Source organism: Neovison vison, chromosome X, assembly GCF_020171115.1.
Source record: "Neovison vison isolate M4711 chromosome X, ASM_NN_V1, whole genome shotgun sequence".
Lineage (NCBI taxonomy): Eukaryota > Metazoa > Chordata > Mammalia > Carnivora > Mustelidae > Neogale > Neogale vison.
In genome coordinates this window covers 28,834,656-28,848,475 of record NC_058105.1, presented here as the reverse complement: position 1 = coordinate 28,848,475, position 13,820 = coordinate 28,834,656, and positions in this window count along the sequence as shown.

Sequence of the window (13,820 nt, the reverse complement as noted above, 5' to 3'; positions counted from 1 at the left end):
GAAGGATAACAATTTGAGGAATTGATAGAGGCTGTCCGATTTCATATGATATACCTCAATCCCTTTGCTCTTTTAGGGCCACACTCAAGATTATGTTAATAAATTATGGTTTTGGGGTGCCTGGATGGCTCAGTGGGTTAAGCCACTGCCTTCGGCTTGGATCAGGATCTCAGGGTCCTGGGATCAGGCCCCGCATCGGGCTCTCTGCTCAGTGGGCAGCCTGCTTCCTCCTCTCTCTGGGCCTGCTTCTCTGCCTACTTGTGATCTCCGCCTGTCAAATAAACAAATAAAATCTTTAAAAAAATAAATTATCGTTTTGATGAAAGGAAGTAGTCATATTTTAGCTCAAATGCTTTGGTCTAGAATGTGGATAAAGGCTAAAACATAACACTGATGCATTGTTATTTATGTATTCCTTTACCTCTGTACTCAGCATCAAAAATTCTGATTAAATAGTGTTGCCCCCCACAATCCTTTTAATAGTTTTTGTCAAAACAATATCTCCCTCCTGCTACCATAATTATATCTCTTCACACTTTCCGTCTTTTGCAAGTTCTATGTCCTTTTCAGACCAAGATGTATTCAGAAGCTGTGCTGATAAAATATCAATGTGACTTGAAGTGAAAGTTATTAGTAAAAGAAACTTGTGTTATTTTGTGTGTTTTCCCTCCCCTGCGGAGTGAACTTCTTTCTTCTTTCTTTCTATAACAGATTTGCTTTGTTGTGGACACTCTGTGTACATTAGGGAAAAATCATTAGTATGGACATTAAAAATGATGGAGACATTCATAGGGTGACTGAATAGACTAAAATTAATGTCCCATCTATATGCTGCCTATAAGTCAATCAGAGAAAGACAATTATCATATCTCCCTGATATGAGGAAGTTGACAGGCAATGTGGGGGGTTTGTGGAGTAGGAAGGAATAAATGATACATGATGGGATCGGGAGGGAGACAAACCATAGGAGACTCTTAATCTCACAAAACAAACTGATGGTTGTCACAGGGAGGGGGGTAGGGAGAGGGTCATTGGGTTATGGACATTGGGGAGGGTATGTGCTATGGTAAGTGCTGTGAAGTGTGTAAACCTGGCGATTCACAGACCTGTACCCCTGGGGCTAATAATACATTATATATTAATAAAAAAAATAAAAAAAATTTTAAAAAGTCACTTCAGAGCAAAAGACACACACTTAAAACAAAATAAGTCTCAATGAATTTAAGAAGATTGAAATCGTATGAAGCTGCTTTTCTGACCACAGCAGTATGAACTAGAAATCAATTACAAGAAAAACACTGGAAGGGTGCCTGGGTAGCTCAGTTGGTTAAGTGACTGCTTTTGGCTCGGGGCATGATCCCGGAGTCCCAGAATCAAGTCCTGTATCGGGCTCCCAGCTCCATGGAGAGTCTTCTTCTCCCTCTGACCTTCTTCTCTCTCATGCTCTCTCTCACTCTCAAATAAATAAATAAATATAATCTTTAAGAAAAGAAAAACACTGGGAAATCTAAACAACCTGCTACTAAACAACCAATCGCTTAACAAAGAAATCAAAGAGGAAATCAGAACATACATGGAGACAAATGAAAATAGAAACACAGTGGACCAAATTCATTGGGATGTGGCAAAAGCAGTTTTAAGAGGGAAGTTCATAGCAATACAGGCCTACCTCAAGAAATGAGAAAAATCTCAAACAACCAACCTAATGTTACATTTCAGGGAACTATAAAAAGAACACATGAAGATCACATATAGAGGAAGGAAGGAAATAATAAAGATTAGAGTGGAAATAAATGAAATGGAGACTAACAAAACAATAGAAAAAAACCAATGAAGCCAAGAAGTGGTTCTTTGTAAAGATAAACAAAATTAATAAACCTTTAGATAAACTTGTCACGAAAAAAAGAGAGAGAACTTAAATGAAGTCATAAATGAAGAAGGAGAAATAACAACCAAGACCACAGAAATACAAATGATTATAAGAGAATATTATGAACAATTACATGTCAACAATTTGGACAACTTAAATTCCTAGAAACATACAATCTTTCAAAACTGAATCAGGAAGAAATAGAAAATTTGAACAGACTGATTGTGAGTGATGAAATTGGTCAGTAATAAAAAAAAAATTCCCAACCAATCAAAGTCCAGGACCAAATGGCTTCACAGGGGAATTCTACCAAACATTTAAAGAAGAGCTAATACCTATTATTCTCAAACTATTTCAAAAAGTGGAAAACTAAGGAAAACTTTCTAATTTATTCTACAAGGCCACTGTTATCCTGATACCAAAACAAGACAAAGACACTACAAAAACAAAAACAAACTACAAGCCACTAACATAGATGAACATAGATGCAAAAACCCTCAATCAAATATTAGCAAACCAAATCCAACAATACTTTAAAAAAATTATTCACCATGATGAAGCAGGATTTATTCCAGGGATGCAAGAGTGGTTCAATATTTGCAAATAAATCCATGTGTTACTTCATGTTAAGAAGAGTAAGGATGAGAGACAACTGGTCATCTGAATAGAAGCAGAAAAAGCATTTGACAAAATATAACATCTGTTTATGATAAAAAAAAAATTCAACAAAGTGGGTTTAGAGGGAACATAGCTCAGAATAATAAAAAGGGCATACATGAAAGACCCACAGCTAACATCATACTCAATGGTGAAAATATGAAAGTTTTTCCTCTAAGATCAGGAACAAGACAAGAATAGCCACTCTTACAGTTTTTATTCAACATAGTTCTGGAAGTCCTAGTTGCAGCAGTCAGACAAGAAAAGGAAATAAAAGGTAAGGAAGAAGTAAAACTGTCACTATTTGCTGATGACTTGATACTATATATAGAAATCTCAGAAGACTCCACCCAAATCTATTAGAATTGATACATGAATTCAGTAAAGTTGTAGGATACAAAATTAATATGCAGAAATCAGTTGAATTTCTATACACTAATAACAAAAGAGAAATTAACAATTCTATTTACAATTGCACCAAAAAGAAAAAAAAAAACCTAGGAATAAATTTAACCAAGGAGGTAAAAGGCCTATACTGTGAAAACTATAAGACATTGATAAAAGAAATTAAAGATGACACAAACAAATGGAAAGATAGTCCATGTTCATGGACTATCACTGAAAGAATTAATATCATCAAAATGTCCATAATACGTAAAGCAATCAACAGATTCAGTGCAATCCCTATCAAAATACCAATAACATTTTCCATAGAAGTATGGCAAATAATCCTAAAATTTGTATGGAACCCCAAAAGACTTTGAATAGCCAAAAAAGCCAAAAAGGTCTTAAGAAAGATGAACAAAGCTGGAGGCATCACAACCCCAGATTTCAGGATATACTACAAAGCTATAGTAATCGTATAGTATAGTTCTGGCACAAAAGTAGACACATAGATCAATAGAATAGGATAAAGAGATCAGAGATAAACCTACACCTATATGGTCAATTAATTTTTATAACAAAAGATAAGAATGTACAATGGAGTAAAGACAGTCTTTTCAATAAAGAATGCTGGGAAAATTGGATAATTAAATGCAAAAGAATAAAACTGGACTGCGTTCTTACACTATACATAAAAATAAACCTTTGGCTTGGGTTATGATCCTAGAGTCCTGGGATCAAGTTCCTCATTGGGCAACTTGCTCAGGGAGGAGCCTGCTTCTCCCTCTGCCTGCTGCTCCCCCTGCTTGTGCGCCTTCTCTCTCTCTCTGACCAATCAATCGATCAATCGGTCTTTTTTTTTTTAAAGATTTTATTTATTTATTTGACAGACAGAGATCACAAGTAGCCAGAGAGGCAAACAGAGAGAGAGGGGGAAGCAGGCTCCCCACTGAGCAGGGAGCTCGATGTGGGGCTCAATCCCAGCACCTTGAGATCATGACCTGAGCCGAAGGCAGAGGCTTAACCCACTGAGCCACCCAGGCGCCCCTCAGTCTTTAAAAAAATGTATTTTGAACTGAATGAAAATGAAAACACAAATAAAATTTGTGGCAGGTATCTAAAGCAGTGTTTAGATGGAAATCTAGACCCCAAAATGCTTAAAATAGAAAAGAGAAAATATCTGAAACCAATATCTAAGTTTCTGCCTTAAGAGAGTTGAGAAGGAAGAGCAAATTACACCCAAAGAAAGCAGAGAAAAGAATAAGGCAAACAAATTGATAAAATTGAAAACAGAAAATCAATAGAGAAAAATCAATAAAACCAAAGCTGATTCTTTGAAGATTCATAAAATTGACTAACCTCTGATTAACTGACAAAGAAAAGGAGAGAGGCACAAATGATTAACACCAAGAATGAAATTCCACAGACAATAAAAGGACAAAAAGGGCACACTATGAAAAATTCTATATACATAAATTCAACAATTTTTTTTAAGATAGTTTCCTTTTTTTTTTTTAAAGATTTTATTTTATTTATTTGACAGAGAGAGATCACAAGTAGGTAGAGAGGCAGGCAGAGAGTGAGAGGGAAGCAGGTTCCCCGCCAAGCAGAGAGCCTGATGCAGGGCTCAATCCCAGGACCCCGGGATCATGACCTGAGCCGAAGGCAGAGGCTTTAACCCACTGAGCCACCCTGGTGCCCCTAAGATTTTGTTTTTAAGTAATCTCTACAACCAACAGTGGGCTAGAACTTACGACACTGAGATCAAGAGGGCATACCATAAATTCAACAATTTAGATGGTATGACCTAGTTGCTCAAAAACCACAAACTACCAAAGTCACCCAAGAAAAAATAGCCTGAATAGTTCTACAACTATTAAATAAATTGATTCTGTAGTTAAAATTCTTTTGAAAAATAAATCCCAGGACTTAGATGGTTTCACTGGAGGATTCTACCAACCATTTAACAAATAAATGACACGAATTCTACGCAATCTCTTCCAGAAAATAGAAGAGGAAACACTTTCTGACACATTTTCTGAGACCAATATTATCCTGTCAATCCAGATATAAATAGTATAAGAATACTACAGACATTATAATATTATCCATGAACATAGTGCAAAAATCCTCAACAAAATATTAGCAAATTTAATCCAGCAGTATAAAAATAATAATATAGCATGACCAAGTGGGGTTATTCTAGGAATGCAAGACTGATTTAATATTCAAAAATTGAATCAAGGGGTGCCTGAGTGGCTCAGTGGATTAAGCCTCTGCCTTCGGCTCAGGTCATGATCCCAGGGTCCTGGGATCGAGCCCTGCATCAGGCTCTCTGCTCAGCAGGGAGCCTGCTTCCCCCCTCTCTCTGCCTCTCGCCTACTTGTGGTCTCTGTCTGTCAAATAAATAAATAAAATCTTTTAAAAAAAATCGAATCAATTTACTCTATCAAGAGTCTAAGGGAGAGACTCCACATGAGCTTATCAACTGATTCTTTTTTTTTTTTTTACAACGTCCAGAATCCATTCATGATAAAAATTCTCAGTGCACTAGGACTAGAAGGAACATCCTCAATCTGATGATAGTTGTCTATTTAAAAAAAAAAAAAAAAAAAAAAAGTTCAGCTAACATCACACTTAATGGTAAAAGACCCAATGCTTTCCTTTACGATTGGGAACAAAGCATGGATTTCCACTCTTTCCACTCCTATTCACCCATGTACTATACTGGAAGTCCTAGCCGGCATGATAAGGAAAGAAAAAGATACAAAATTGTCCCTAGTTAAAACACGATTTTCTATGTAGAAAATCCCAGCAAATCTACGGTAAAACTCCTAGGACTAGTATCAGACTTTAGCAAGGTCACAGGATATAAGACACATAAAAATCAACTGTGTTTGTATATACTAGCATTGATAATTCAAAACCAAAATTTTAAAAATATGCCATTTATAATAGCTCTAAAAATGAAATAATTATGTATAAATCTAATAAAACGTGCATTAATTTATATTTTTAAAGATTTATTTATTTATTTGACAGAGTTAGAGTGAGACAGGGAACACAAACAGGGGTTGTGGGAGAGGGAGAAGCAGGCCTCCCACTGAGCAGGGAGCCTGATGTGGGGCTGAATCCCAGGACTCTGGGATCATGACCTGAGCCGAAGGCAGACACTCAATGACTGAGCCACCCAGGTGCCCCATTGATCTATATTCTGAAATCTACAAATGCCAATTAAAGAAATCAAAGACCTAAATAAATTGAGAGCTATACCATGATTAAATATTGGAAGACTAAACATAGTAAAGTTGTCAATTTTACCCAAACCAATGTATAGATTTAATGCATTTGCAATAAAGATTCTAGAGGTATGTTTGTATGTATAGATAAGCGGATTCTAAGCTTTATATAGAAAGCAAAGGAAATAGAATAGCCAAATAATTTTGAAAATAAAGTTGGATAAATTATACTACCCAATTTTAATACTTACTGCAGGCATACCTTAGAGATGTGAATTTGTTTCCAGACCACTGCAATGAAGGAATATCACAATAAAGAGAGTCAGATGATTTTTTGGTTTCTCAGTGCATATAAAAGTTATGTTTACACTATACTGTAGTTAGTTAAGTGTGCAATAGTGTTATATCTAAATAAACAATGTACCTAATTTAAAAATATTGCTAAAAAGTTCTAACCATCACTTGAGGGGTCAGCGAGTTCCTAATTTGCTAATAAACGCAAATCACTGCTTACAGACTACCATAACAAATGCAATAACTAAAAATTTTGAAGTATTGCAAGAATTACCAAAATGTGACGTGGAGACATGAAGTGAGCAAATGCTATTGGAAAAATAGTTCCAGTAGACTTGCTTGATGCAGGGTTGCCCCAAATCTTCAATGTGTTAAAAAAGACAAAAACAAAAACTCTGTGAAGCTCCATGAAGCAAAGCACAATAAAATGAGGTATGCCTGTATAAGGCAGTTCTAAAGAATTTAATTATGTGTCTGGGCATGGATTTCTTTGGATTTATCTTGTTTGTGTTTTACTGAGCTTCTTGAATCTGTAGGTTTATATCTTTTGCCAATTTTAGAATTTTTCATTCATTATTTCTTTAGATGTTTGTTCAGTACCCTACTATACTCTTGAATCTATCTACTGAGCTTTAAAAACCTTATTTCCAAAACAAAAAAAAAAAACCCTTCTTTCCTTTTGTTTTGTTTTTTTTTTCAGTTCCAAAATTTCTATTTTGTTTTTCTTTCTATTTTCTATTTCTTTGAGTTGCTGTATCATTCTATTCATTTCAAATTTTGCCTTTTTTCATACAAGTTGAGATTTTCCTAGTTCTTCATATGCTGAGTAATTTTGAATTCTATCATGCAAATTTTAAATATTATGAGTGTCTAGGTCTTGTTGAAATCCATGGAGAATGTTGGTATTTTTGTTGTAGCAGACTGCCTACTCAGTTTGATTTGGGGTTGCATGTTTTGACCAGATACCTGTGGATTTTGCTTTTAGTGTCAGTTCCATTTTCAAAGCCTTTGCAATGTTATTTGTATCTATCCTGCCTGGTGGCCAGCATGAAATTGGGCTGTGGTCTACTCTGGAGTTCCTCTCTGAGATGCACATCTGGGTCTGATCCACATATGTGCAGCTTAGTAGTGAGCCCAGGAATTTATAAACAACAAGTTTTGAGACCAGGCCACTTGGCCAGGCTCCTTCTTCTTGCCCATATTTCCTATACTTTCTGGTTTTTTGAGGCTTCCTTTTTGGTCCTTTGGCCAGTAAATTGGCCTTCATTAGTTCATTCTGCTGTGCATTTTCTAAAGCTGTGCTCACATGTGGGGCCAAGTGATAGGACAACAGAGAGAGGACTAACAGTGGTGTTTTCTCCAGACTCTTGGGATCACTGCTCCTCTGGCCTTCCCTCAGTGTTTAGCTGCCCTTGGGTCCCCCACTGTTGGTGCTACTGCTGCCTTATGGAATTGCCTGGGGTCTTGGGTATGAGAGAACAAAGGCAAGACAAAACAAAGGAATAGAAAAGAGAAAAGAAAAAAGAAAAAAGAGAACAGAAAAATGGGATTTATTCCATTATCTCTGGATGTTAGGAGACTACTTTCCCATGCCTTGAACCTGAACTAGAGGGCTTCTCCTAGCTGAGAGCCTCTAGTTAGGATCTCTGTTGAAAGCAACTTTATACATCTGTACTGAGATTAGGATTAAAGGGGTACCATATTCTCAACAGAGTGTGTATTGGATAGGGCTAGTAGCCGAGGTAGGAGAAATGAGAAAGTAGGAGAGTAAGCAGGGGTGCCTCCAGCACCCCCTCTAACTTAACTCTCTTGACAAGCAGTTTCTCATTCTGACAAGTAATGGCTCCAGCTGTGTGTCTGCTAGAGCATTCAAGGGCTAATGGATGTTGGTATGTGTTTATTGAAAGAGGTGGCTAGTGGGGCACCTGGGTGGCTCAGTGGGTTAAAGCCTCTGCCTTTGGCTCAGGTCATGATCCCAGGGTCCTGGGATCGAGCCCCACGTCGGGCTCTCTGCTCTGCACGGAGCCTTCTTCCTCCTCTCTCTCTGCCTGCCTGCCTCTCTGCCTACCTGTGATCTCTATCTGTCAAATAAATAAATAAATAATCTTAAAAAAAAAAAGAGGTGGCTAGTATTTGTCAGAGTTGATGGTAAATGAATGTTTATTTTTATTTTCTTCCTTGTCTGTGAAATATCAGACATAATGAGATTCAGATATAGCAGGCTTATAAATATGAGTAGGGGTAAATGTCCCTTTTCTCTCAACTGAAAAATTTCATTTTGTAATTATCAGCTTTCATTGCAGAAACAGTGTCATTATTGGCTTTCCCTCCCTTCTATTTAAGGGAATACAGAGTATGGGGTAGAGCTAACTTAATTACTTCAAGGTTAATTAATTGCCTCCAGGCTTGGGTGCCTTTTACTTACCTCCCCCTAAATCATCTCAGCAACCCCCTGTGTGAGTCAGAGAGTGGCCACAGGCACCAGAAGCCCCCATGCTGAGATGAACCTTGCAGCTGATTTGAAAGCTTGGTATGGACACAGAGGGCCACAGTCATCTACACTTCCAGCCTACCTGGTGTTGCCTGATATATAGAATTCTTGAGTCATTTGTCCAAGCTGAAAGGGCTCGGGGGGGTGGTGGGGATCCTTATATCCATGGAGAAACTTAGATGGGGGCCCAATCTCTTCATTGTACCAATGGAGGAACTGACCTGTTGAAGATCACATGAAAGTCAATGGCAGCTCTGAGCATAGAACTCTGTCTTTGACTTCCTGTCTGTCCTTTGTTCTTTCTACTACACTTCCCAAAGACTTAGGGGAAACCAAGTGCTATAAGAATGTGTGATCCCTGGAATGACAGGTGATAAGTTAGTAACAAGACCAGATAGCGGCTTAGGCTTCTCAGAGTAGCAAACTTAGGACTTCACAACATTAAGGAGAGTCTCATCGCTCTTGATGGGAAAGATAAGAGAGGATATCAAGCTCTAATAATTCTCACCACCCCTCGGTAAGATAGGAAATTGTTGTTCCCATTTAACTAAGGAGGAAACTGAGGCTCAGTTGTACTTAGTCCAAGTCACAGAGTAAAATTCGAAGTCTGAATTAGAACTTATATTTGTTGACTCTTCTTGTGTTTCATTCATGGGTCCATTTCTGATTCTTGTGGTAAAGTTGGGTTTTATTAAAAGAACGCCTGGGTGGCTCAGTTGGTTGGACGACTGCCTTCGGCTCAGGGCGTGATCCTGGAGTCCCGGGATCGAGTCCCACATCAGGCTCCCAGCTCCATGGGGAGTCTGCTTCGCTCTCTGACCTTCTCCTTGCTCATGCTCTCTCTCACTGTCTCTCTCTCTCAAATAAATAAATAAAATCTTTAAAAAAAAAAAAAAAGAACCAGATACCACAGCTGGTCATAAGCAGGATATAAAAATATTTTTATAGAACCTTCTCTATAGAATATTATTCCTAATTTGTTTAATAAATACTAGTCAGATGATATTTATGAGCCTTTTTACTGACCTTTTAAATAATTTATTAGATCTATATATAGACAAAACTAAAGAGTATGAAGGGAGTGAGCCTGTCTTGTGTTGTTGAAAGAGCATTAAAGGATTGTGATACTAAGTGAATCAGTTAATCTCTGGGTCTTGGGCTCCCCTCTAAATGATTTGGGATCTTTAGAGTTTAGCCTAGCTCTGAAATTTTGCACTTTTGTGATTTGTGCTTGCTTGGTATTTTCTTCTAAACTTTTAATTCTCCTTTGGTGCATTATACTTCCCTTACATTAAATGTGTATGTGCATATGTATATGTGTGTGTAGGGAATGAGGGAACAACTTAATAAAACTACTGTTCTGAGTTGCTTACCTATGTATATCACAATTTAACAGCAAAGACTCTAAAAAGTCTGAGTGACTCTTTTATTAAAAAGGCTATTTTCTGAAGGACAAATGTGGTGATAAGTGAACAAATATTAGACAAGCAGTAATTTATGAACTATCTCCTCAAAACAAAGCAAAACCATATAGAACCCCCAATGCCGCTCAGTATTGTAGTAATTCTTTTTTTTTTTTTAGTATTCTAGTAATTCTGATGGATAAGTAGGAATTGTCTAATATTCATTTTTTTCCTTCTATTTTTCTTCTTCTACCAGTGGAGAGAGGTCTTACAGCTTTTCCCTTGACATTCTCAGGATTTGAAAATATCAAGTATTTACAAAAACTAGCACCTATAAGAAATCACCCAAAAGAGAGAATTCTGGCCTATTTACACATGGGGAGTAAAGTAATGGAGTGAGAATCATGCACTGTAAGTGTGTGTGTGTATGTTCGTGTGTGTGTTTGTGTATCTTAGACATCTTTTTATTTTAGGATAGTTCTCGATTTACAGAAAAATTGCAGAGATAGTATGAAGTGTTCCTATATACACAATGCTTATTTTCCCATTATTAACACAATTTTTTAACCAATACTGACATACCACTATCACCAATGTCCATACTTTATTCAGATGTTCTTAGTTTTTACATGAAATCCTTTCTCTATTCCAGGATCCCATCCAGAATACCACATTTCACTTAGTCATTATGTCTCCGTAGGCTCCTTATGGCTTGCGAGTTTCTCAGACTTTCCTTGTTTTTGATGACTTCGCAGGGAGGGAAAAATAATTTTCTCTTAATCCTTCTGGGTTCTTGGCTGAGATCCCCGACCCCATAATAAAATACAGATTAACAGGAGAAAAATAAACAGAAGTTTGATAACATGTGTACCTTCTGCATACATGGAGATACTCAGGAAAACTGAGTGATTCTAGAAATGGCCCAAGCCACCACCTTAAATACCATATCCAGCTAAATACAAAAGATGCTGGTGGTCATGGAGGGGTAGACAAGGCAAGTTATGGGAGGTTTTTAGGCAAAGCAGTAAACAAGGGGATGGTTGTTATGCAGGTTTAAGTCCTCACCTTCTCCATTGACAAGAGTCTCTAGAGAATTAGTCCTCCTCCTCTTCCTGGTACAGAGAGGGAGACACCCTTACAGATGGAGATTTCCCTTCTATATGTAAGTGTTTTGTACAAAAGGGTAAATTCTGCTTTTCAAAGCTTCTCCTATCTCTGCTGTTTCTTAAAAATAACCAGCTCAAGATAATCCTTATGCCAAAGAGGCATATTTTGAGGTGGCAACTTGACAGTTTTAAGGAGTAAAGTCCCTTCAATTTGTAGTTTTTCTTTTAGATAGTTAATGTAGTTTTGGGAGATGAATGTGGAGGGAGTGGAATGTGGAATGAAGATGCCATCCTCACATGACCTGGTTGATCTGCTTTCGTTCCAAGGACAAACTGTACTTGACTGCAAATGAGTATGGTTAGCCATGATGAATGGTGTCTTAAGGAGGAGGGGGATGCTGAGCCTCTGGCAGATAACACCTTTTAGAGCAGTCTTCCCTGCTAGAACAAGGCCAAGTCTGGTCTTTCTAATGGTGGTTCTGTGGTAACCTCTGCAAGTATGATTCCATTATATGGAAATGCCATTTTCGAACCCTTAACCAAGAATATTTGAAATAGTATGCTTGCTGGTAAACTGTTGCAAAATACTGTGCAAGTAGAATCTAGTATATAACCTGGGGCTTATCTTTAACAGTTTTCTCCCCTTTATTATGTGCTATATCTAATCCATAATCAAGTCCTATAGATTTTACCAACCCAAATATCTTTCTAAGTTACTCATTCCCACCACCTTCTCCATTACCATCCCAGTCTAAGCTGTCATCAGCTGTCATCTGGAATACTATACTTGTCTTCTAACTAGTCTCCCTAGATCACTTTGGCCCCCTTCCAATATATTCTTCACATTGTAGTCATTGATTAATTTATTCATTCAATCAAAAAATGTTTAATAAGTATCCATTATATGCCAGGTACCATTCTATGTGTTAGTTATATAGCAGTGAGCAAAACAAAGCCTCTGCCCTCATGGAGTTATATTCTATTGTGAGAGATAGGCAATAAGCAAATATTTAACACAATGTTAGGTAGGGATGTTGTCATGAAGAAAAATTAAACAGGCAAGGGAATAGTGTTAGGAGTGCTATTTTAGATGGAGTTGGCAGAGAAAACTTCTCTGAGTAGATTTTTTTTTAAGATTTTATTTATTTGGGAGAGAGAACGAATGAGAGAGATTGAGAAAATGAGTGGGGGAAGGGGCAGAGGGAGACACAGACTCCCTGCAGAGCAGTGAGCCTGACACGGGACTTGATCCCAGGACCTTGGGACCATGACCCAAGCCGAAGGCAGAGGCTTAACCAACTGAGCCACCCAGGTGCCCCTGAGTAGATATTGTTTGAGCACAGAGACCTAAACAAGAGAGAGGGTGATACATGCAAATGTCTGAGGAGAGAACGTTCTAGGTAAGATGAACAGTTAAGTCCAATGGATCTTGGGTAGGAACAAGGTTAGCATTTTTTAAAATATTTTATTTATTTATTTGACAGACAGAGATCACAAGTAGGCAGAGAGGCAGGCAGAGAGAGAGAGAAGAAGCGGCTCCCCGCAGAGCAGAGAGCCCGATGCGGGGCTCCATCCCAGGACCCCGGGATCATGACCAGAGCCGAAGGCAGAGGCTTTAACCCACTGAGCCACCCAGGCACTCCAAGGTTAGCATTTTTAGGAATAGCATGGAAGCCAATATGGTTGGAGCAGAGCTAATAAAGGCAGGATAGCAGAAGTATCTGGGGGCCTGAGCTTTGCAAATCATGGTGTAAGGACTTGAATTTCTCCCAAGTGTATTTGAAAGCTGTTAGAAGATTTTAAGCATAGGAAGGGTGTGACTGAGTGATTTCTCATAATTAGTCATATGACATCCTCTCTCCTACTTAAAAGCTTTTAAAATCTTCCCATGAACTTTGGGATAAAGACTAAATCACTTACTATGATCGGCAAGGCCCAGTATGGTCTTAACTCCATCTGAGTCTTCAGCCTCGTATTGTATTATGCCTCAAGCCTTTGTACTTACAATCTTTAACTTGTGGCAGAGCCTTTGCCTATACTATTTCCTTTGCCTGAAATGCTCTTCCCTTCTTTTTTTGTCTCATTAATGCCTATTCATCCCTCAGATCTCATTTTCATTGAGTAGGTAGAAATCCTCCTATTTTGTTTATAGAACTATATCCATCTCTATCATAGCATTTGTCATAAGCACAATTTTGTATTTGCATAATTACTTAAATAACATAATTTTACCATGCAAAATCAGAAGCTCCATCATCATTATATCCATAGCATCTAGAGTACTTGGTATTCTTACAGAAGTTACAAAATCAGTATTTGTTGAATGAATGAATGAATGTATTTCCTTGTGGTCTAACTTGTGTATTTCATATGGTG